This window comes from Felis catus, chromosome A1 (genome assembly GCF_018350175.1).
Source record: "Felis catus isolate Fca126 chromosome A1, F.catus_Fca126_mat1.0, whole genome shotgun sequence".
Classification (NCBI taxonomy): Eukaryota; Metazoa; Chordata; class Mammalia; order Carnivora; family Felidae; genus Felis; species Felis catus.
Window position 1 is genome coordinate 130,951,734 of NC_058368.1, and position 25,630 is coordinate 130,977,363.

The 25,630-nt window shown below is 38.3% G+C and overlaps 1 long non-coding RNA gene across 1 annotated transcript in view; it reads right to left on the reverse strand.

The window, feature by feature from the left end:
• LOC123384828 overlaps positions 1-23,939 on the reverse strand; it is a 39,306-nt gene extending 15,367 nt beyond the window's left edge. Inside the window, exons 1-2 of the long non-coding RNA XR_006596493.1 lie at positions 23,810-23,939; positions 2,573-2,663 (exon numbers count right to left, since the gene is read on the reverse strand). This is a non-coding gene — a long non-coding RNA (uncharacterized LOC123384828). The remainder of the gene's footprint in view (positions 1-2,572; positions 2,664-23,809) is intronic.
• Positions 23,940-25,630: the final 1,691 nt, after the last annotated feature.

Below are 25,630 nucleotides of genomic sequence, written 5' to 3' on the forward strand. Positions count from 1 at the left end.
CAGTCAAGCCTTCAGATGGTGACACCCCAGCTGACATCTTAACTGTACCCACGGGAGACGCCCTAAAGCAAGCCCCAGCAGCCAAGCTGCTCCTGCGTACCCCACCCACAGAAACTGAGATAATGATTGTTCCTCATTTTAAGCTAATTTGTAAGCTGCTAAGTTTATTAAGTGAAATAATATAAGCTTGTTATTTTAAGTTGTAGTAACATAAAGTTAATATAATATCCAATATGTATTACATAGCTAACAGTACATCTGATATCTAATAACTAGTGTAATATCTAATGTTCAGCAGGGGAAAGGTCAATTGATTATTTTTTTTTTACGTTTTTTTTAATTTATTTATTTTTGAGACAGAGAGAGACAGAGCATGAACGGGGGAGGGTCACAGAGGGAGGGAGACACAGAATCTGAAACAGGCTCCAGGCTCTGAGCTGTCAGCACAGAGCCCGATGCGGGGCTTGAACCCACGGACCCTGAGATCGTGACCTGAGCCGAAGTCGGACGCTTAACCGACCGAGCCACCCAGGCGCCCCAAAGGTCAATTGATTATTGAATAACAAATGTATTGATTAGGGTTCCGTTTGCATTTCTATTATCAACTATACTCATGTGTTTCACTAAACTCTTTATTCTGCCTTTATCTCCATCATTGGTGCTTGTCAGTAAATAAAAGTGACTAAACTTAATAAAGCCATTGAAATTTTTTGCCTTTCATTTTTTTGTAATAGGAACCTCATCCCAGGAATTAAGAATCAAGTCACACTCTGACAGTATGGAGCCTGCTTGGGATTCTTCTCGCCCTCTCTCTCTCTGCTCGCTCGCTCGCTCACGCTCTCTCTCTCAAAAATAAATAAATTTAAATGAGAGAGAGAGAGAGGGAGAAAGAGAGAGAGAGAAAGAGAAAAGAACCAAGTCATAGAGCAAAAAAATCAAAATCCATACTAGGAAAAGAATTATCTCACACCCCCCTCCCCTGGAACTAATTCTGTCCTGGTCACAAGAAATTTTAGGACCTTTAAGAACCTAGCTTAGAGAATCAAAAGTTAGGCAGGTGACTTCTGATTCTGGTCTGATGTTGGTTTTGAGCTTGATTAGGCTATTCTCTTATTCCTGCTAGCCAAACTCTGGCTGTCCTATTCTTCCCAAATCTTTCCTTTGGTTTCTTGGATGATTCTCCAGACTTTATGAGACTAACATAGCCACAGTTATGCTCTTAAAACCAAGTAACTGATCCCAAATAATTATCACTGTCCTTCTCCTATGTCAACTCCTGACCTCCTTGAATTTCTCCTGCTATTACTCAAACTGTCATTTGTTAGGGGGTAATCTAACCCCCAAAATCTTTCTCATTCTTATATGACCAGATCTTAAATATGTGTCACAGTCTCTTAGTTCCCTCCTTCCTCCTCATTAATACCTTTTATTTTAAGGCCAAATGCCTCAAATCAACAACACCTGAGTAATTGCCCTTACTAAATATGCACGTTTATTCATTTTTTGGTTTTTAATTTAATTTTTATCTGCCAATAATAAGTTTAATTTCAATTTGCTAGCATACAGTTCTCATGAGGAAGTTGCATCTCCCCAGGTAACTATATTTGTTCCTTTTTATTGTTCTGTCTTTGGTTGGGTTATAATAAAATTCAATAATTTTCTGGTTGGGAGAATTACTGGAAAAGACGGCAAATATTCCATACATCTTCAGATCCATTGCAAACTCAAAATATTGTCAACTGGGGGTTGCATAGTTATAATTTGAGCTGCTTATTTCAAATTAATACTTATTACATTATACAAGGTCCTAAGATGGGTTATGTTAATTCTAAGTACTTAGAGGAAAAAAAAGATATTATCCCTTCTGCTACTAGAGAATTTCTTGACTTAGGTATTTAGATGGGGAGAGAGATAATATGAAACCTATTATTTCTATAGGTACATCTATAGAAATACACATGCTAGCAAAGCATAGATTAGCCTTTAGGAAGTGAGTTTTAGATTCAAGTAAATGCCCAATCAAAAAAAGATTGGCAGTCCACTGAAAATATTTGTGACACCAAGATGGATACTGATACAACTTTGTCTCAGGGCAGTTCAAGATACATTTCTACCTCTTCCCCATGACCAATTAGTAATCTAATCCTATTCAATATCTCATATCCTATAACTTACCAGTTTTGCTATCTCATAATGTTCCTGTCCAGTTATTCAAGTCATGTTTATAAAGGTGATTTTTAGAGGATAAAGGCAGAGAGGAACAAAGGGAAGCAAAAATGAAAGGAGAAAATAAGAGGAAAAGAAAGAGGGAATGGAAGCATTAGAGGAAGAAAGCAGTTGACTAGAAGAAAGATGAAAGAGGGAGAAGAAAATGCGGATCTTATAAGGATCACAAGAAACTGGAAAGAAGTGCAAAGAATTAAGGTGACCTTTTAAGAAGAGAGTAAAAGGAGTAGGGTGAGGTTAATTCATTCATTTAATAAGCATCCAATATGTACTATGCTAAGCAGTGAGGCAGGTCTTTTCTATAAGGTAAGGAACAATTTATGTCAGAATGCAAAAGACTTACTACCTGTTGTAAATATTCTAACCAGGAGTGAAAGTGAAATATTCTTCTGATTACAGTCAGATGCATTAGCTGCTTTAGATTGGCCCTTTTCATTCTGTAAAAGGAAAAAAAAAAGAATTATGGAAGACTAGATTTTTTTTAAATTTTTTTTAACGTTTATTTATTTTTGAGACAGAGAGAGACAGAGCATGAACAGGGGAGGAGCAGAGAGAGAGGGAGACACAGAATCCGAAACAGGCTCCAGGCTCTGAGCTGTCAGCACAGAGCCCGACCCGGGGCTCGAACTCACGGATCGTGAGATCATGACCCGAGCCGAAGTCGGACGCTTAACCGACCAAGCCACCCAGGCGCCCCAGACTAGATTTTTTTTAAAGCAAAGCAACAGAGGCTGGATAAAACAACAATCACAAAACAGAAGAAATTTCTACATAGGACATATGATTACAGGGCATGAGGGAAACCTTTATTAGCCTACATCTGCCCTCAGAAAGCACCTCAGTTTCCTGTGTTTCTAATCTCGTTCTCATGGCACAGGAAAGTAGAAGGAAGCATCCTTTTCCTGCCCCAGATTTCTTCTAATCCCTACAGTAGGAACCTCTGACTTCTCATATATAACAGGTAGAAACATCCGGGCGTTCTTCCCTTTCTCAGTTTCATTTCCTACGTGAGAAGTGATTTATCTGGTTGATGAGATAGTAAGAAGATGACTTCTATTAATTTCTATTTTTCTATCTGGTAGTGTTATATGCCGAAGGCCTTTACGCATACATGGTCTCAGACTCCTTGTCCTGCTTTTGGTAAGGGAGAAACAAGCGGATGTTCTCCATGCAGCGAGCTGGAGAAGCATTCTCTGCAAACTGACCCTTCCCTCACTCAGATGGGTGGGTCTGAACTCATGGTCTGAACTTGATGATATGCTGAAGAACAGAAGGTAGAGGAAGCACGAGGAAACCCATTTTACCGTGAGATTCAGGCTAAATTCTTTAGTTCGGTTTTACAGGCAATAAACTGAATATATTGGTCCCTATTTTCCCCCTGTGTGTATTTTTCAGTGGGTTTAGGGTATTATCGATTATCTTCCTCAAGCCACAATAAGGAAGCTTTAGCTGAAATGAAACTTCTGTGTGGGAAGAATGTCTAATTAAACTTGAATGTTCCATTAGTTCCTTGGTTTGAATGGGTATATCATTTTCCTACTGAGAGCAGGGCCCAAGGGTTGTGCAGGCAAACTATTAGTGGAGAAGAGAGAAGAGAAGGCTGGGAGATACTGGTACCACATAGAGGGATATGGGCACTGGGGACCATGGGGCAGCCAAGTTGCTAAATAAAAAAAGGAAGACACAAGAAAGGAATGGAAAGACACTAAAAACTACAATTTACCATCCATATATTTTTTTTCGAGGAAGAGCCTTTACGTGAAGTAATAGCTAGCATCTTTATTTAACAGATGCCTAGAAAACTTTGGATAGAGGAAAATTCAGAAGAAATGTATGGAGGCAAAAATAATTACGTTTCACAAAGGGAGAGATGCTCCCTCCCCAAAAGACACAAACAAAAAGGAAATAAGCAAAACTATGAGGAGCTTATTTTATGTTCCCCCCAGGCTTTCTCTTCACCAAACGTATTTACTTACATGTACCCAGAGAATAAATATTTATTTTTACAGATTTTACCTTGTGGATTAGAGAAGTTAACTAGTTTACCTGAAGTTATACCTAACCACTGGTGAACAAAGGACGCCAGAGTTTGGCCCATCACCAGTTCTAAGAAAGAGATCCCCCACCACAACTACTATCATTGCCCTGCAAACTTGATATTGTGTCTGCACCCTTTCCAGAATGTATCCTTCTCAGCTTCTGCTTCTTTGGCTAATTAGCTTTTATTCCAAAACTAGAGTGGGTACATTATATCGGTTGAGACTCGGTCGTGTGTCCACCCTCTGAATGCAAAGGAAGCTAGAAAAGCAAGTATATGGCTTTTAATGTTTACAGTGAGAGATGACCTCTGTGTCAGACCCCAAGACTGATATATATATATATATATATATACATATATATACATATATATATGTATATATATGTATATATATGTATATATATGTATATATGTATATATGTATATATGTATATATATGTATATATGTATATATGTATATATATGTATATGTATATATATATATGTATATATATGTATATATATATACATATATATATATACAAATCAGGATGGTTTCAGGTTACCAGCACCCAAATAATGCAAATATCCATCATAAATACTAAATAGATAAAAACCCATACTTATTCAGTTACACTAACTACATTTCCAGTGCTCAATAGATATATATGGCTATTTGCCTCCATATTGGACATTGTAGATCAAGAACAATTCCATCATAACAAAAACTTCTGAACAGTACTGACCTAGATAAAACCTCTCATTTTATTAATATGCAAACCAAAGCCCCTGGAGGTTAACCGATTTATCAAGATCCCAGAACCTGCTAATGTTCAATTCAAAACGAGGTATCAAATTTCTCGTCTCCCTCTTTTGATTCCTCTATCCATCACAAGTTACTGTCTTTCAACTTACAGTTGTAAACGTTATGTTTATATTGATTCGTTTCTCCAATTTGTCAAAAGCTTTGGATTCCAAAGTCTGTGTTTCATTGTATTTATTTGAAGGACCGGAAAGCTTCACTGAAAAGCTTTTATGGCTTTCAAGATAGTTATTCGCAGAGCCCGGATATAACAAGTGTTTTCCGACTCAGTCTTCAAATGCTTTGTTGCAGAGAATATCAAGAGAACAATCTGGAAGTTTTTCATTTAGCCAGTTATAGAAAGGAGACAAAACTCAGGCAGAAGAGCGACGTTAAAGAAAAGACGCCTGTGCATCATTAGCACTGGCTATGGAGAGTCTAGATGCCATCAGCAGGATGGTGGAGTCATTTGCAGCCAGCCAACAAGCTGATCTCTGATGTGGGATGCGGCTCTTCAAACGTTTCCCAAAGGCTAGCTATAGCTAAAGAAACAGATCCAAGAGAAATATTTACTCCCACACCCGCTCAGAGATGCTGGCTGTCTTCCTGCTTGGAGACTCCTTGAGGCACTGCTAACAACTGAGAGCTGTGGGGAGCACACTAAGCCTCTTCTCGGCCGCGGTGGGGGTGCTCAAAGGAAGGCTCAGACTCCAGGGAGATGCACTTGCTTTTCCTCCCAAGGAGAAGCGAGAGCATGCCTGCTGCCCCAGAGACTGTGTGGTGACCGACACCCTAATTAAGGGGGACTCTGAGGGAGCAGTATTTTCATGTTTCAGCTTTCAGACTTGGTATCTTCAGCAGGATCGAGACGCTACACTCCTGGAATATATTACGATAGTCCCAAAATACTCATTTCTCTCTCCAAGCAGCACACAGAACAATGTTGAAAGAAGGTGGTGAAGAGCACGCATAGCCTTGGACAGCGGGAGCTTAGACTCTAAATAGACACCACGTAGCAGTCAACCTAAAGTCAAAAGCCGGCAGACAGCCCAGCTTATCTTTCAGGACTCAGCCCCACCTCGTTCCTCCCAAATACTGACATGGGTCTTTCCCCGTAGTTTAAAAGTATCTTCTAGCCACTTCTATAATTACTCTCGTTTCCCTAGAATTGTTTAAAATTTTTGTTCCCTGTTATTCATTAAGCCTCTTGAAGACAGGGAATGAGTCTCATTCTTTTTGTTTTTGTTTTCTTTCTGTTACCATTCAATACTATTGGTGATCACTACTCTGAGCTAGACACTGTTCCAGGCTCTCAGTATACAACAGAGAAGAAAACTATTTTCAAGTTCTCCTAGATCTCACATGCTAGTTATGGCCATGTACACAAATAAATACACACACAAAAAAGTAAGGGGGTGAAGAACGGTGGGAGACGACTATATTAGACAGGACGGCCAAGGAAGGTATTTCAGATGAGATAACAGACGAGCAGAAATCTGAATAATAGGAGGAAGTAAATCATGCATGTGGGTAGAGGAAGAGCATTCTAGGCTGAGGGAACAGCAAGTAGCTGGTTCAACATGTACTCACTAAATAACATAGTTACTGCTTACCTAAATGTACCAAACAAACACCCAGGAAACAGACATGGAAAGATGCAGATGCTGGGGCAAGTAGATGAATCAAATATACTAAGACTAAAAACACGCGCGCGGAGAAAGGTGTTACCAGCCTACCGACAGGCCCCTGTCAATCCTGTTTCCTAGCACCTCTCAGATCTGTGGGGCTCACAAGCCCTGTTCTTCACAACGCTGCATAAATCCCTCCCCACAAGGCCTATTATAACCATCCGTGTACCTTAAACGTCCAAGCCTATTTGAGCTCACTGCGATGTACGTATGTAAAGTCTAGGAACTACCAAAAAGTCATTCCCACAGCCCGTGCGATCACCAGCCCCCTAAATGGAAATTAGGTGTAAGACAAAAGCATTCTTCTACTTCATGTGGCGAAATGCCTCAGCAAATCATGCTGGAAGCTAAAAAGGAGTCAAAAAAAGATAAGCTAACTTCCACTTCAACTGGAAAATCAGGGAAGTTCACCTTAATAAGCTAATTTTTTTTTAAATTTTTTTTTCAACGTTTATTTATTTTTGGGACAGAGAGAGACAGAGCATGAATGGGCGAGGGGCAGAGAGAGAGGGAGACACAGAATCGGAAACAGGCTCCAGGCTCTGAGCCATCAGCCCAGAGCCCGACGTGGGGCTCGAACTCACGGACCACGAGATCGTGACCTGGGTGAAGTCGGCCGCTTAACCGACTGCGCCACCCAGGCGCCCCAATAAGCTAATTTTTATAAGCTCTTATCTCACTGTCTTCTGCTATCTTTTGTTCCTAAGCATACTGTAAACCCCTAAGGACAGTTATCACATATTACTACTGATTGGTCTTTGTTCCTGTCGGCAGTCAATATGTGTTTATAAATGAATGACACCCTTAGGAAATAGAGTCTTGATTGAGACATCAAAGTGGGGGATCTGGGATGGCAAGGAACAGAATGGAGGTTTCCAGAGATGGAGAAAAGCAGTCTCATGAAAAAAAAAAAAAAAAAAAAAAAGGACACAATATATTTGGAGCTGGCTGCATGTGTATGTTTTAAATATTTTCTCTGAGGAACTAATGTCAATCACAAAATGGAATGTAATGAAATATTTAAGGTAATGCTGTAGGACTTATCATTGGTAAAATTGTCAAGCCTTTGAAATATATGTTTCCTACTCAGTAATATTCCTTCTGACATCATGTTGACATCATGTATGAGATTCAAACCCTCTGTACCTGAGTCCAGACACATCACTGTATAACCACAAACATACACACACAAAGATGCTGGTCACTAAAACATGCTTGTAATCCAAAGCACTTGTATATCAAAGCGAATTTCAAGAACCATTGACTCAGTTGTGATCATGTGACATTCGTCATCACATACTACTTGTTCTGTAAGACATCGCTTGTTAAGTTAAAATTTATTGGCAATGTTTGCTCATCTTGCAGAACACTCACAGAACAAGTTACTCGCAATCCAAGGTGTGTGTATATATATATATATATATATATATATATATATATATATATGACATAAAATATAATATGGAAAAAAGGTATATTTATATTCCAACCAATCCTTTATCACTGTTGCTGCTTCTGCTGGTCCAAGCCATTACCTTCTCTCATTTGGGTTATTAAAGAAGCCCCACACATACATCATATACCCCACTTCTGCCCTCTATTCATGATTGTCCAGTGGCTTCCCATCCCACTAAGGGTAAAAATCAAAGCCCTTATAATGGCCCTCAAGGCCCTACATGGTATATCTCCCCTTTCTTTTGACTTCACCTCCTTTTACTCTTCCTTTGGATTACTCTCTCTCTGCCACACAGCCTTCTTGCCGATTCTCGAACATACAAGATATGTTTCCACCATTGAGAATGCTTCCTTCTTCTCTCTCATTCTGTTCAAGACAACTCAAATGTCATTGGTCAGAGGCTTTCATCACTTTGTATAAATAATAACTTATCTTTCCCCTTTGTCACCCCTGCTGCAATGTTTGGCCTTCCCAGTCTCCCTTGCCCCATTTCATTTCTTTCCATAACTCTTAATACTCTCTGACATATGAAATATTATTTGCTTGCTTGTTCATTATCTATTCTCCTTCACAAGATTAAGATCTTTGCATCCAGATTCTATCTGTTTTACTCCAGATAAATGTTTATTGACAAATTAATGAACGTTAAGAAAGATAAGGAAGAGTAGAATTTCTAGACTTTCTACTTGAGACAACAAAAACTCATAGTACCAACAAAATCAAATTGGTAAAAGGATTATAGTAACAGTGATGGTGAGAATGATGAAAGGGATGATATGATGATGATGATGATGACAATGACAGTGACAGCTATTTACTGACTTTGTATTAAGCACTGTCACTGTTTGCAATGCCTTTACCATATGTAGGCCCTATTCTTATCTCAGTTTTATAGACAAGGAAACTGAAACTTTAAGGAGTTAGATAACTTGCCCAAGAACACAGGGTTAGTAAATGTTAAGATCTATGCTTTTTAATGCCTATCTCTCTCCAAAGCCTGTGTTACTAACTGCTAATCTAACATCTCTATGGTAAGTACATCACTGTGCTAGGTCTCCCAAAGCAAAACAAAGCACAAAACAACACAACTCTAAGATTTCCTGAAGCAATAGTGCAAGAATAAAACCAGATTCATGGAATTAATAAACAGACCTCTTGATTATAATGGTAAACTATAATCCTGATTCACTGAGTAATACTAATCAAGAGGAAACAAATATAAGCCGATACAAAGGTAACTAAAATACATATAAAAGAAAATAATTCTCCAGATTGTAATTATTTTGTTCTTGCTCTCTGCTGTCTTTCAACATCTTAGTAAACTGATCATTTTTTTTTTTTTGCTTGTCTTCATTAGTAACTCTCAAGTTTGCATTATTTTTTCCCATGTTCGGTTTCTCCATGAAATGTGCCAACTCGGCTTCTGGTTTAGTTCAAGTCAATGCCATTCTTCTGCACTCACTTTATGACTGCACTGTATGTCAGGGGAATTGTTGTCTACAAAACAAGCGGGTGAAAATTACTTTGTTTTGTTCAGTTTCACACTGAGAAAGTTAGTGTGAAAAAATTAAAGGGGCAATTTCTTTAATGAAACATTTTCTGTCGAGTAGAATAGCAGTTTCTATTTTTACTTTTAAGCTTTATTTATTTGAGAGAAAGAGAGTATACCCACATGTGTGTGCTGGGGAAGGGACCGAGAGAGAGGCAGTGAGAGAATCCCAAGCAAGCTTGCACAGTGCAGAGCCCAGCATGAGGCTCAAACTCACGAGCCATGAGATCATGACTTGAGCCAAAATCAAGTGTTGGGTGCTCAACCAACTGAGCTACCCAGGTGCCCCTAAAATAACAGTTTTCAAAATTAAATGCTACTGGTGGGATATATCAAGGTGAACACTCTCATGCCCTGTAACTATAAACACAAATTGATATAACCTCTCTGAGAAGGAGTGTGATACCATGTTCTTACCTGTTAATCTAATAATTCAGCTTCTGCAGCTCTAGTCTGAGGATAAATGTGAAATAAATACAAGAAAAATATGGACAAACATGTATGCTTTAGCTTATTTATCAGAGAAATATATTAGCAATAGGAGTATTTACAGTAATTATTGTACATACTTCTCTTCACAGTAATAGGAGAACTGCTAAGTAATTATGTTACTTACATGAAATACTACACTGCCATTGGAAGATATCTTTATGAAGAGTTTATATTCACACAAGGGAAATGATTATGCTGACCTACTAAATGGAAACGACTAAATGAATTCTAAATTCCATAGAATGTTGCATTTCAATCATGGAAAACTAAAGGGGTTGGGGCACTAAAGAAACACAGGAAGATGTTGTCTCTGGGTAGTAATTGTGAGGTGACAATTTTCACACTGTCTCTTGCATTTCAAAAAAAAGTTTATAAAAAGCATAAGTTTTTTGCATAACTTAAAACTATTCACTTTTTATTTGAGGATAAAAGTAGGTTAACAGAAAATGCAACATGGATAAAATCCCAACTCTCTGATCATAGACTCTTTTTACCACACTTTCAAATGAGTAGAATATAGTTTCAATAGAAAAGCTTCCCCTGTTCTGACACTGAGATAAACAGGTAGACAACGCATTGTACTTATGTCAAACTGCATTGTTTTTAAAAAGAAAGAGGGAAGGAAAGAAAGAAGGAAGAAAGGGTGGGAGGGAGGGAAGAAGGGAAGACAAAAAAAATGCATTTTTTAACAAAACGGAATGGTCATAAGTTCCCCCACTGGCTCCGTGAATCTGAGAAAGAAACCAAACTTCTTTGCACTTTTGTTTTACCAAAAAGGGAGTAATGATAAATTTTGGTGCGGTGGTTAAGAGCACAAGCACTGTAACTTCATTTTAAAGCTAAACTCTGAGGCCACCCGATCTGAGTTCAAATCCAACCTCCATCACACACCAGCTATATGACCTTGAGCAAATTAGTTCATTTTTGCATCTCAGTTCTTCTGCAAAATTAGGTTAAGAAGATATTAGACTCTTGAAACTATTTAAAAAGAAAGTCATGTGCATAAAAAGCACTATAAAAATGTTAACTTGTGTTTTTAACCTCACTCGATGATTAATCACATTGACTTAATAGATCAGTTACTTTCTTCCAATATTCTTCTCTTACAGTTCTGTAGGTCAAAGTTAAACATGGGTATTATTGGGCTTAAACCAAGATATCAGCTGTGTTGCATTAATTTCTAGAGGCTCTGGGGGGGTGGGAATCCATTCCCTTGCCTTTTCCAACTTCTTGGCATTCGTCGGCACATGACCCATTCCTCCACCATCAAAGTTAGTGACTTGCAGGGCTGAGTCCTCCTCATGCTGCCTCTTCTGTTTTCTGCAGCCAGGAAAGGTCCTCTGCATTTAAGGACACTATTGACTACACTGAAACTACCACAGTAATCTAGGATGATCTCTCCTTCTCATCGTCTTTAACCTCAACCACACATGCAAAGTCCCTTTTGCCATGTAAACGAACATATTCACAGGTTCTGAGAATTAAGGCATGGACATCTTTGGGGCCATTTGTTTCCCTATCACACCTTCCCATCCCATACAAATATAGATACACATGCAAGCTATCCATTCAATGATATTACCTTTCTCTTTTGCTTCCATATAATAAAACAATCTAATAATGCCATAATTTTAGCTAGAATAAAAATAAAGTATTTTTGTCTTAACCATCATCTGTAAGGGAAAGAGAGACTCCACTTTTTTGCCATAGCTGTTACTTATGGGAACACTAAAGCAGGCACTGTATTTCACGATCTTATTTCCAGGACTTATCAGATTAAAAGAAAAGCGGATCCTTGTAACCTTCTCCAAAATCTATAATAATGCCTCTGTTTTTGCCTCTTGAAGCAGGTAGCCAAGGAAATCTCTAATTATGGACAGGAGAGACTACTGTCCATTCCTCAGGGATGCTTACTCCAACTGTCTCCTGTTATTTGAGGCACAAACTTCCTATCATGATATAGTCTCCATTCTTAAGGAAAAGGACTATTTTAAGAAAGTAAACATGTTATTACCTGAGATGATTAAAACAGTCATTAATACCTTGACCCAACTTCCCTTAGAAAATGGGGACACAGAGAGCAGGAGAGTAGGAAGTGACCTGGGAAAGATATGAAGAAAGGATTATCAAAGTGTAGTTGATGTGCAGGCTCTATTAGACCCACTGAAGACCACATAGGAAACCAAGGAACCTGATGGAAGGAGGGGACTTTAAGAAATACACATCATAAATTCAGTATGTTGTCAGAGAAGGAAGAGGATGCTAGACATACCCTCCTACTCTCTTTGAGCCTCACTAAGTTGTCAGAAGTTAATGCAATGGCTGCTCCTGGGCATGAAATGCTCCTTGTCAAGACTCTGCAGAGCATGAAACTGTATGCTTATTAACAAAAGCAACAGATATTTACCAGTCACCATTTTGTGCTAGATACCCACTTAGACTTTGCGCTTCCTTACTAATACCTAATTTCTATGTGTATAAAATAGGACAGAAACACCTGCCTTGCAAAGTACTGCAAGCATTAGATGAGGGAATATATGAGAAAACACCCTGTAAAATTAAATATTTGACAAAACATTTTTGGGTAACAGTAGATGCTATTATACTTATTCATTTCCATACTATGTCCTCAAACCCACTGTGAACATAACAATTTATGTTCTATGATACATGTTTTGTATAGTCGTGAGAAATCACCATTACCACCAATAGAAAAAAAGGAAGGGAAGAAGGAAGAAAGGAAAAGAACCAAAAGAACAAAGAAAGTTAGAGATATAAAGCCTAAAAGGAAATGTTTATTTTTTTCCTTAAAGCAAATTTGTATTTGTATATAGAAAGGTTTAGTGAAAAAAATCTGTAGGCAGAAAGGTGGTATTCTTGCTTTCAAGTATAATTTTAAGTTAGTTTACAGCTCCCAAATACTATTTAGTTTAGCACTTTCGGCAGAAGCTCACTTCATGGTAGAATGCCCCCTGCATAAGTGTCATGGGCCATATATAACATTATATCCAATTCCGTGGCACATCACACTCATACACACACACACACACACACACACACACACACACACACACACACAGATAAATCATTATAGGCTGTGGCACTGTGAAACAATGTAAAGAATTCTAAATGGAGTCAGGATACCAATTTGTTATCTCCTCAGCCAATAGATTCTTGTGTGTCCCCGGACCAGTCATTCAGCCTCTCTGGACCTCAATTTCCTTAACAATAGAACTGGAAGCTGGACTAGATCATTCTTAGTTGTAAAAATTGCAGTTATCTCAGGCCAAAACCAATCTGTAAACTGAATTCATTTTTCAAAGCCAACAGCGACAAGCTCCCAAGGTGAACATTATAAATACAACAACTTGAGCACATGATGAGGAAGTAATCAGTAATGGGAGAATAACAGATTTACATTCCACCTTCATATTTCCGACTTGTCTTACCACCTTTAAACCATCCCCAAAGCACAATAACTAGAAACATTTTTTAAAAAATAGAAGGAAGGCACCCATGGCTTCCTTTCATTATGACACCCACTGCCCACCTGGGAGAGCTTGTGCTCCATCTGTCCCATCCTCCCGGACTCCATAGATCAAAGGTTTTTAAGAGTATCTGGGGATTTATCCCAGCTTTGCCGATGCAAAATTCCACATAAGCCACCCACCCCTTGATAATATTTTGCCCTCCCCTAAATACCATGATTATCTCTCCTTTTTTTTTTATCTCCTCGTATTTGCAGACTCCTTCACAATCACACAAGAGCCTGAAAAACAGATCATTCTCTTTAACAACAGAGGCTAATACCTACATTGTTTTGTAGCCCTCCAGAGTGCTTCATGTGCAATAAAGGTTGACTATTATTACACAAATTAAAATAAGAAATTCATGGACCACGATGAATCGGTCAGAGCAAAGCAAATATCTTAAATTTGTATAATCCTGTCCTATCTGGCTGCTCAAATGTGTATGCTAAGTCTCCCCAAATCCTTGTTTGCTGAGTTGTAATTCAAATTTTCAAAGGACACAGCATTTAACTAGATGTATATTATTTTCACAGCCTTCACATAGGCGCCTTAACTAGTACCTCTTGAATCAGCCTCAGCAATTTGATGACTGTGATAAACTGAATATAAGTTATAGTTCTTGGAGTTTCTTCCTTACAAAGATAAGGATTGCTGTGAAATTTCAGAGTGGATAGGTTCTCTCTCTAAAATGTTACCCAACAAGAGTTGTCTTCATATCTAGAGGTCTCAAAGCTCAGAGAGTAAAGAAACTGTTTCACAGTGTGAGGACTGGCAGACATTTCAAAATGGTTTTGCCCTTACAAACATGTGACATGAGATTCCAGGAAGACAAATGGATGTGAGGAAAGTGCCGCCATTATCATTTTCCCTCCTACAGGACAGGAACCATGCGTATTCAAGAGCAGGGGCACCTTTGCATACATCATTTGTTTAAAATATTGAAATAGAAAAGAATAAAAAAGAGTGTTCAGAGGAAAAAAAAAAAAAGAAAATATCCACAAACCAGCAAGGTGTTTGTAGTTACATCCTTCCTGCTGGTCTGACCTCCTAGATCAGATGGCCATAGACTTTCCTCACAGTGCTTATCACCCTGTTTCCAAAAACAATTAGCACTGTATTGCACCCAAACTACTCGTTTTTCTGAGTTGGCAATCAACACATTAGGTCAAAGCTAAACTCACAGGAAAATGTTACAACTCATTTCACTTCTGCGATTCATTCCATGGGGGGAAAAAAACCCAGAAAAAGCTCAAGACATATTAATAAATAAATCTGAACTAGGCCAGAGTGTAATGCCCCAGATTTCAAATCCGAGAGGCCACCAAGGAGCCGATACCGGTGAAAACACACAAGGGTTTATTTGCAAGTTTGAGCTTGGGCCCAAGTATACCCGACACAGCGGAGCAGGGACTTGGACCCCTAGGTTAAGAGGCGTAGCAGTTTTATAGGGGCCAGTGGCCAATGAGATTGTAACACACGCAGAAAGTTGCATAGTCATGTCAGTCCACACGCAGGTGGCCAATTGAATTACAATTTACCCTATAGTAACTGTTTGAACTAGCCTATCACTCTGGTCGGAATTGGCGCGTAAGTTTGGTGGGCAAAAGGCGGGGTTTACATTCTTTGGCGGTTAGGGGTTCTGCATTCCTATATGAGCCTGTTTCCAGTAAGGGTGTGCTCAGCGGCTTGACTAGGGTGGGGGAGTGTCTTAAGCAATAAGTAGGTCAAGTGGGGCTTATACATGAGATGGTGGGTGTAGCACAAAATGGAGCTAGTCTTGCTCTGCTTGTCCAGGGGTAGGGGATTTTTGTTAAATTCCTTGGGTCCCACATAGAGTTCACTATAGAAGGTGTCCCAAAGCCTGGGGCTATGGTGTAATAGAAATGAACCCTGTCAAATCCCCATAAAAGGAAGTTGCTTTGTGACTCTTTCAAGGAAAAAGAACAACATTTGCCTAAAGCAGATTCTATAGAGACACAATCAAATCACACATTTCAATACCTGTTTATATCATTGTTTGACCCTAAGTCTGCCTAATTCATTGTCAAATGCATAAGCACTATAAAGCATTTGCAGAATCCCTGAAACTATTACCTGCTAAGTGTTGATTGAGTAGATTGAATAGCACTAACCATAGAAATTAAAATAAAGTAGAAGTTTAGGTCCTTCCATCTTAAAGGGATATAATGAAAAACCAGGAAAACTATACACACTAAAAGTCTGGAATCTAATCTCGATATCTGTGATCCTCTTAACATTCTATCCCACGGTCCCCATTGGAATATTGCACAATATCTTCTTGCCTTCGTGATCTAACTTCAAGGTAACAATTCATTCTGGTTGGATTTTTTTAACAGCTGTTCATTTTTCAATCTGCTTTAACCTTTCTCCATCCTGACTTCTCCAAAAGACTGCCCTACTTACAGATATCAGAATACTCTCAAATTGTTAAATTCATATCTTACTTTGTTTCTCCCCACCACTTGCCCATTCTCCCTTCCAGAAACTCTCTCCTATCAGGCCCTGTTCCATGTTCCAGATCTCTCCTAAAATTTCCCACCTCCCTAGGAACTCTTTCTCAGAATTACTTGAGAGCATTCTATTTCTGCTCAGTCCTCACATGTTGGAGTACCCCAAAAGCTCATCTAGCTGCATGGTTTCGAATCCCAAAGCATTTTTCTTCAGCCCAGATCTCTCTTCAGCAAGAGAATCGAATTTCATCTAAAAGAAACTCTGCTTATAAACTCCATGAGTATAATATTTTTAGAGCTGAACTTCTTTGTTCCCCATTCTACCTTCCATTGTCAGTCACCCAAGTCAGAAAGTTGACTAGTGCAGTGCCTTGCACAGAGTTAGGTACTCAGCAAATGCTCTGTGATATATGTGAAATGGATTGTGTGTTTGTGTATGTATAATATGTGGGCCAAAAAAATAAAATTGATATTCTAAAGTGTCATTTAAAATAAGATCGAGATTGGGGCACCTGGGTGGCTCAGTCAGTTGAGCGTCCGACTTCAGCTCAGGTCATGATCTCACAGTTGACGAGTTCGAGCCCCGCATCCGGCTCTGTGCTGACAGCTCAGAGCCTGGAGCCTGCTTCCGATTCTGTGTCTCCCCCTCTCTCTACCCCTCCACCCCTCATGCTCTGGGTCTGTCTCCAAAATAAATATAAACATTAAAAAAATTAAAATAAGATCTAGATAGTATCTTAAATCTAATCTAGCCTAAGTCCTATGTAGCTAGTTAGTAACTGTTACCAGAACCTAGGTCTTCTACCACTTAAGCTTTTGCTCTTCAATTTGTAATAATTACATTCAATATTGCCAAAACAATGATCAATCATAAATATTAAGTTTCTTGTTAAGAATCCTCCCCAGGGATTTCCTGGTCCTTCTAATTCTCTGAGTTACTTCAATCAAGTTGGATAAAAATTTATTACACCTCTGCTGTGTATTGGACACTTGTAAGGGTTATGTCTTTTGATTCTTATACCAACCCCACAATATATTTCCTGTTTAACTCCATTTTACAGTTGAAGAAGTAAACTGCGCAAGTACACGGGCTGGAAGTCTCCGCATAGAATATAAATACATACAGTCTATTCTCTTGCTGTTATCCTCAGTGGTATCACTTAGACCCTTTACTGTAGTTCATCCCTATCCTGGCCATACTGCTTATGATTTCTTAGAAGACATATGTGCCCTTCATTTTTAAATAGCTGCCCCCCCCAAAGAAAAACTAAGAAATGTATTATTCCTCGTTATTTCCCATAGTCAGACTGAAGACCAGGTAAAAAATTGTTCTTCATTCCTTATGTTTCAACCAAAACCTCCTAAGAGTCTTTAACTTTCCACAGCAAGCTGTAAATTCTATCAAATATCCTGTTCTGGGCACCTGGGTGGCTCAGTTGGTTAAGGGTCTGGATCTTGACTTTGGCTCAGGTCATGATCTCAGGGTTCCTGAGTTCAAACCTGCATTAGTCTCTGCACTGACAACAGGAAACCTGCTTAGAATTCTGTCTCCCTCTCTGGGGCACCTGGGTGGCTCAGTCAGTTAAGCATCTGACCTCAGCTCAACTCATGATCTCAAGGCTTGTGAGTTTGAGCCCTGTGTTGGGTTCTGTACTTATAGCTCAGAGCCGGAGACTGCTTTTGATTTTGTGTCTCCCTCTCTCTCCTGTCCCCCATTTGCACTGTCTCTTTCTCAAAAATAAATAAATATTTTTTAAAAATTAAGAATTCTGTCTCCCTTTCTCTCTGCCCCTCCTCTGCTTGCTCTCTATCTCTCTCTCAAAATGAATAAAAACAGGGGCGCCTGGGTGGCTCAGTCGGTTGAGCAACTGACTTTGGCTCAGGTCATGATCTCACGGTTCGTGAGTTCTAGCCCCGCGTCGGGCTCTGTGCTGACAGCTCAGAGCCTGGAGCCTGCTTCAGATTCTGTGCCTCCCTCTCTCTCTGCCCCAACCCACTCACACTCTGTCTCTGTCTCTCTCAAAAATAAACACTAAAAAAAACCCAAAAAAGTAAAAAGTAAATAAAAAGAAAAATAAAACTTAAATAAATATCCTATAAAATGTCCAATGCAAAAAAGGTTCATTTACCAAGGGTCAGGTAAATGTAAAAAAAAAAAAAAAATCCTTCCAACTGACTTCAAGCGGGAGATGACTCTCCAAGATCCCTCTTTTCACTATCCCTTGCGTTTGTGCTGGGATGTTACCTCTTTCAAACCTAGTTCCCTGAAAACTCTCAAAAGCCTTTCTCTGACACAGATATACATCAAAGCTTTCATATAGAAGACAATAATTTACTTTCATGAAATCACAACTTTATGTACGTGAACTGTTACGTTTAAAACTGAAGCCCTCACAGCCTACAGTTGAGCGCTAATAGTCTTTTCCTTTTTTTATATTCACATCTTATTATTTGTGGGGAAGAAAGTCAATTAACCTTTCCAGGAAAATCATATTACAATTAACTCTTCAATATGTTAAGTAGTAAAAGTGTTTCAACAATGCACTTTCCTTTTGAATTGTTATAAAACCTTTGGCTAGAAATTAATGCAGCAAATTCACAACAAGATAAAAATTCAAAACAAGCTATTGTTCTCCTCCCTTCAATAGAGAAAAATAGTTTTGAATCCACATACAAATTTTAAATGGGCTTACTTTTAAAATTTCAGAGAAAAAGGGAATATGAAAAGTAGAGGAAATATAAGGTAATAATTTTGGATACTGAATCCTTCAACAACAATTGCCATTATCTTTCAAAACTATTTAATGCATTACCAGTTTTTTTCTGTACCCTTTACTGAATTACGGATTCAATTCTGATTTCTACTTTCACCTTAGTGGAGTCTGCACTTATTAATTTCCTTGTAGGGCCATCCCTCCAATTTATGCAACTGCGTTTGAACATCATCAGAAATATCTAGTAAATAGGAAACAATGAACTTCCTAGTACTCTCAGGCATTGACAAGAAGCAGGTTTGTATTTTTCATCTCTTTTTCACACAGGTAACATGGTGAGAATGAACTTAGGAATGGATAGATCCAGATTTGAATCTAGACTCTACAGCTACAAAGGAGTATGACCTGAGGGCAAGGTCTTACATTTTGTTGAATAACAACACAGACAAAGCAATGATCTTTAAATCTTGAGATTTCCACATGTCAGTGGAACTAATTATAATGTGAGGATTCCATGAGATAAAGTTGTATAAAGCACCTGGTAGATAAACAAGGCTTAATAATGGCTCTGTTCCACCTCCGGGACTTACTGGCTCTGTTCCACTTCCGGTTTATAGCCCTATGAACAGAAACCTTTTTGAAGACCTAAAGCAGTGACTCTTAATCATAAGCTTCTCAAATCACTTTTGTGGGTTTGCTCCCTTTTGTGAAAATAAAATGCTATTGTATTCCAAGTAACCATTCAGACCACAAAACATGTTAAAAGATTGAATGTTAGATTGAATTTTATGAGACTAGAGAGATTAATGTATTATCTTCCTTACATGGGGAATTTGTAAAAGTAATATTAATAATGTAATAATAATGAGAAACCTATTTGAGGCTTACGTACTACAAAACAGTATATGAACATCACTGTTGTGTACATCTGAATTCTCAGTGAAGCATGTCACATTCTGAGGAAGCCTCTTCCTCCATGGCTTTCTGTGCTCTCATTAAGCAAGTCCCTTGGAAATAATGTTTTACACATCTAACCTCAAAAGGATTTAGCATATGGTCTCTTCATCTCATCCAAACTTGGAGGGAAAAAAATCATAAAGACCATTTACTCCAGTCTACGACAGATGGTCACCAAGCCTGAGCTTGAGGGCAAGCAAGCTTCACAGGCAGGCCTCTAACTTTTGAGGTGGGCTACTTCTGTGTGAGTCCTAAATTCTTAGTTCCTGCTCCTGCTAAACCCAAATCTGCCTCCTCCTTATTTCTTCCAGTTGATTCCAGTTCTGTCTTGTGGAACAATACAGAAAACCGGGGTCCCGACTTTCATGGTATGGTAAGCTATCCATTGTCTTCCTTTACTTCAGAACACAGCACCCAGGTTTTTCTCTGGAGAACTACCCCTCACCAAGTTTCAGTATGTTTAGATCTGTGCCATTGATTGTTACTATCTCCAGGTGTGGGCCTATGATTTCAACATGGATGTAAACAATTCTCCCATGACCACAGTTATTAATTCAGGAAGGAGCACAAAATCTAATTCAGGCCAGGACTTTTGCTTTGAATGGTTGAGCAATAAAAACACTCAGTGACCTTTCCTGTAGACTTGAAAGCGTAGACCCTCTGGCCACCATTTTGTCCACAGGAAACAACAGCATCTCCGAAAATGCAGTCAACACAGAAAAAAGCAGTACAGAAAGAGTGACAGGGTCCTAAAATATCCAGTCAAGTGTGAAGGTGGAGCTAGTTCCCTGAAGTTTTCAATTATATTAATTACAACATTTAATTTTTTTCTTAAGTTTGTTTGGGTAGGATTTGCTGTCCCCTGCAGTCGAAACAATCTTGACTGACACACACATATCAACATTCTACACATATTTGAAGATTGATATTACTTCTTCTCCATAATCTTCTATTATTTCAGACATAAATTCTCAATTCCTTTCATTTCCACTCATATTAAAAATTTACCTAATGTCTTTCAAATGTGGTTATTGTGCTCCTTAGTGTCTTCTGAGTAAAATAAGAAGAAAAAATAAAAAGTTTGTAAACAAATGGTATGTAAAATGAATACAAAGAAAATTTTAATCTACTTTATGAGAATCATTTTCAAACACCTTAGAAATACTGCTCCATGTCAATTAGCCTGCCAACTTCAATCTTTGTGATCTTACCAATAAATACAGTTTCCAAAGGACCTCCATTTGGTAACTCTTTATTAGCAACTGAAGTCATTAAAAATTTCAATCCAACTACGTCTGTTTGCTAATATTCCATTGTTACAATTCTCACAAGCTGAAAAAAAAACTGTCTCCAATTAATTTAAGATTCTAAGGTTTTCTGCTTAACTAATTCAGTACATATTTCTGTACCATGTGCAATTTTGACGCTACATTTTGTGAAAATACTAGCAGGTTGCTGGAGGGTACATGGGAGGGGGGATGGGACAAATGGGTGATGGCCATTAAACAGGGTACTTGTTGGGATGAGCACTGGGTGTTATATGTAAGTGATGAATCACTGGGTTCTACTCCTGAAACCAACACTATATTATATGTTAACTAATTTGAATTTAAATTAATATATTTTTAAAAATAAGTTTTTAATTATAAAAAAATAGCTAAGACATACATAGTCCCTTAATTTGAAGATTTTATACTTGCTGGGTTAAAACATTTATAACTCATCATGACCACCATCACCACCATCAACCATAGGGCTCCTATTCATTTAACTAGTGCTTAAACTATGACAAGCTTGGTGCATAGTGCTTTGCAGATATAATCTCATTTAATCCCCTTAACCTCATGACATGGTATTACTATCACAAATTTACAGACAAGAAAACTGAGGGAGAGGTAAGTTAAGAAACACGTCTGAGGAAGCCATCAAAATCCTCGAGGAGAAAGCAGGCAAAAAACCTCTTTGACCTTTGCCACAGCAACTTCTTACTCAACAAGTCTCCGGAGGCAAGGGAAACAAAAGCAAAAATGAACTATTGGGACCTCATCAAAATAAAAAGCTTCTGCACAGCAAAGGAAACAATCAGCAAAACTAAAAGGCATCCGACAGAATGGGAGAAGATATTTGCAAACAACATACTAGATAAAGGGTTAGTATCCAAAATCTATATTACCAAACTCAACACCCAAAGAAACAAATAATCCAGTGAAGAAATGGGCAAAAGACATGAATAGACACTTCTCCAAGGAAGACATCCAGATGGTCAACTGACACATGAAAAGATGCTCAACATCACTCATCATCAGGCAAATACAAATCAAAACCACGAGATACTACCTCACACTTGTTAGAATAGCTAACATTGACAACTCAGGCAACAACAGATGTTGGTGAGGATGCAGAGAAAGAGGATTTCTTTTGCATAGTTGGTGGGAATGCAAGCTGGTGCAGCCACTCTGGAAAACAGTATGGAGGTTCCTCAAAAAATTAAAAATAGAACTACCCTATGACCCAGCAACTGCACTACTTTATCCAAGGGATATTTATCCAAGTGATACAGGTGCGCTGTTTCGTAGGGGCACATGCACCCCCATGTCTACAGAAGCACTATTAACAATAGCCAAAGTATGAAAAGAGCTCAAATGTCCATCGATGGATGAATGGATAAAGAAGATAGAGTATTACTTGGCAATCAAAAAGAATGAAATCTTGCCATTGGCAACTACATGGATGGAACTAGAGGTAGAGGATATTAGGCTAAGAGAAATTAGTTAGTCAGAGAAAGACAAATATCATATGACTTCACTTATATGAGGACTTTAAGAGACAAAACAGACGAACCTAAAGGAAAGGAAGCAAAAATAATATAAAAAATGGGAGGGTGACAAAACATAATAGACTCTTAAGTATGGAGAACAAACAGAGGGTTACTGGACGGATTGTGGGAGGGGGGATGGGCTAAATGGGTAAGGGGCATTAGGGAATCCACTCCTGAAATCATTGTTGCACTATATGCTAACTAACTTGGATGTAAATTTTAAAAAAATAAATTAAATTAAAAGACAAAAAAAAGAAACATGTCCGAAGTCACACAATTTATAAAGACAAAGTCAGTAATGAACACTAAGTCTGTTTCTCAGACCATATTTTTACCAATCATTCAAGTCTGTCTCTAATCTCTATAGTATTATAAAGGTTAAATGATATGATTTCTATATTATTTATCCCTATAATACTAGGTGGAATTTATGCAAACGATGTTTTGAGGTTAATATAATGGGAAAAAACCAAGTACTTCTGCTTAGTGGTAGGACTTCTTAAAGGGATGACATTTTTAAATGAATGTATTTCTTTTCAAACAAGAAAGGTACATGAACAAACAAGAAAACTCAACACATCAAATAGATGCTAAGAATGAATGTGTAAAATATAGTGCAAACGTTTATGACAATCAGAACTCTGTGGAAAGTCCTTTTCTTTCTAGATCACCTGAACATATGGGTAGGACTGGCCCTGAACTGATTGGGACAATACTTCTTGGCCTTTGTCTCCTTTTCCATGCTCCTTCACCATCCAGATTCACATACTATTGCTTTCTCCTTCCTTAAGATTCTTGCATCCTTTTGTTTTCTCCTGCCATTCCTAAAACAAGCTTTTCTTCATAATCTATCTGAAGGACAGAATCCTGGTATGGCAATCTGTACTTTGGACTGCATTTATGTCATCATTACTAATTGCAAGAGATTTGAGCCTGATTTCTGGTTGTTGCATAAAAGTCTTTAATTTTTTTTTTCAAGCAAGATTTTCTGGTGTAGAAGGAGAGGTTGAGAAATGCCTCTGAAGTCACACTGCATAAGCAATCAAACCACATACCCAACATTTGGTGCTGTTGACAGACAGTACTCACCTGCTTTCCTTCTTTCTGCTCCTCCTTCCTGGGCATTGCTCCCATTTTCAAACAAGCTCTTGCTTCCATTTCTGTGGACAAGACGGTGGTCAAATGCCAGATACAGCCTTTTCTAAATCTCTTGCCAATGCTATCAACAAAGAAAAGTTAGCGAGTTTTGTTTTATAACTTTGTATTGTCCCACCTCCTCCGTGATAAACATATTAATGAGCAGTGAAATGACAAAAGGCATACAACATGCAGATAATTCGCTAAGTGGATAAAGAGATGCTAAATAAATAGTATAACATAATTTACAATTATTATTTTGGAAAGAAGGCAATCAAGGCCTCATGACATTCATTACTGTGTATGCCAGAGTGAGGAATATGTTAAAATCGGACAAAATACGAATTTAAATGTACAAATGCAGTATCTTTCAATTAAACACACTTGAGTTCTTTCTCATCCTAAAACCAAATAAACAAACAAAGACCCATTTTGGGCAAATAATTTTAACTCTCTCCTTGACATCCCCTCTCCCCAGGCAATACATTCAAATAGAATATTCACAGACAGATTCAAAGAGAATAAAGTAAAAGAGCCGTCTGGGGGAAGCGCATGCAATGAATATCCATACTTTACAATACCTGTCTCTGAAACGGAGTTTCCATTTGATCCTGTACTAATATTATGAACACGGTACTCCTTTCAAATGTACAAAAGATTAATGTAAGAGCTGAAGTAAAGACTTAATACTTTTTTTTAAAAGGGTGTCATTTCAAAACATTATTGTTACACCATGACTTAAAAAAGTTGATAATGTTCTTAACAAGGTCTTGCTGCTTGAAGATTTCCTGTCGGCTGTGACACTTCGAGAAACCAAGAATAAAGCAACAGGGGCGTCGAAACCGGGCTGGAAACACTTCCTGTCAAGCATAGCATAGGCTTCTCACGATTTTTGGTGTGCCATACATTCCTATGCTGCTTTTCCCTTGGCAAGGCTTTTTAAACGTCTTAACAGACTGCTAAGGAATAACAAGCGTTCTTTTGTTTGTCAGATTTTAGGCATTGTGGGGGACATTTGAAAGCTACGTGGGTTCATTTTACTCCATTCCAAGTTAAGAATGTAACATTTTTTTAAAAGAGCCGCTCCCTTTGATCTATGTATGGATCAGTGTGGAGGCTGTCATCTTTTACCAGAGGATGTTAACAGGAGTTCAACACTCAAATCCTGAGCTTTGTCAGGGAGAATGCACTGCCCAGGAAGAATAATGCCACCCTAGTCCCTTCTGAGCAGAGAAGTCTGTTCACAAAGTGCATTTAATCTGGAAAGTATTCCTTCTTTCGGGTGCAATGATATTTGAAGACTGGAACGTTGCCTGACACATAGGTGATCAGAAAATATTTACTAAAGTAGCCCATTCCTCCCTTGAAATAGCCTAGGAAAAAAAAAAAGTGGTGGAGGGAGCAGAGGGAAGGGAATCCAGACTAGAACCAGAACAGAAATAATGCTCCTATACCACAGGATCTTGGGTTTCAGAAATTCCTTGTGAAGAGAAATTAAAAATTCTTGTGAGTACCCTATTGGATGACATTTACAAGTCATGTTTGGCATGCTTTAAATGCATATGTTTTTCTTGGAGCACCTCCCTAGGCAGTGCTGATTTATTACAATGCGATTTGTCGCAACGTTTTTATGTTTAAATATGCAAATCCATTACAAGATTTGCAGTAAAGCTCATAGATTGTTCTCATGACCACTAAAGCGGTGCAGTAGAACAAATACAAACCTACACTCTCTGACTTTGAACATGAAGGCATCACATTTTGCTCTTCTCA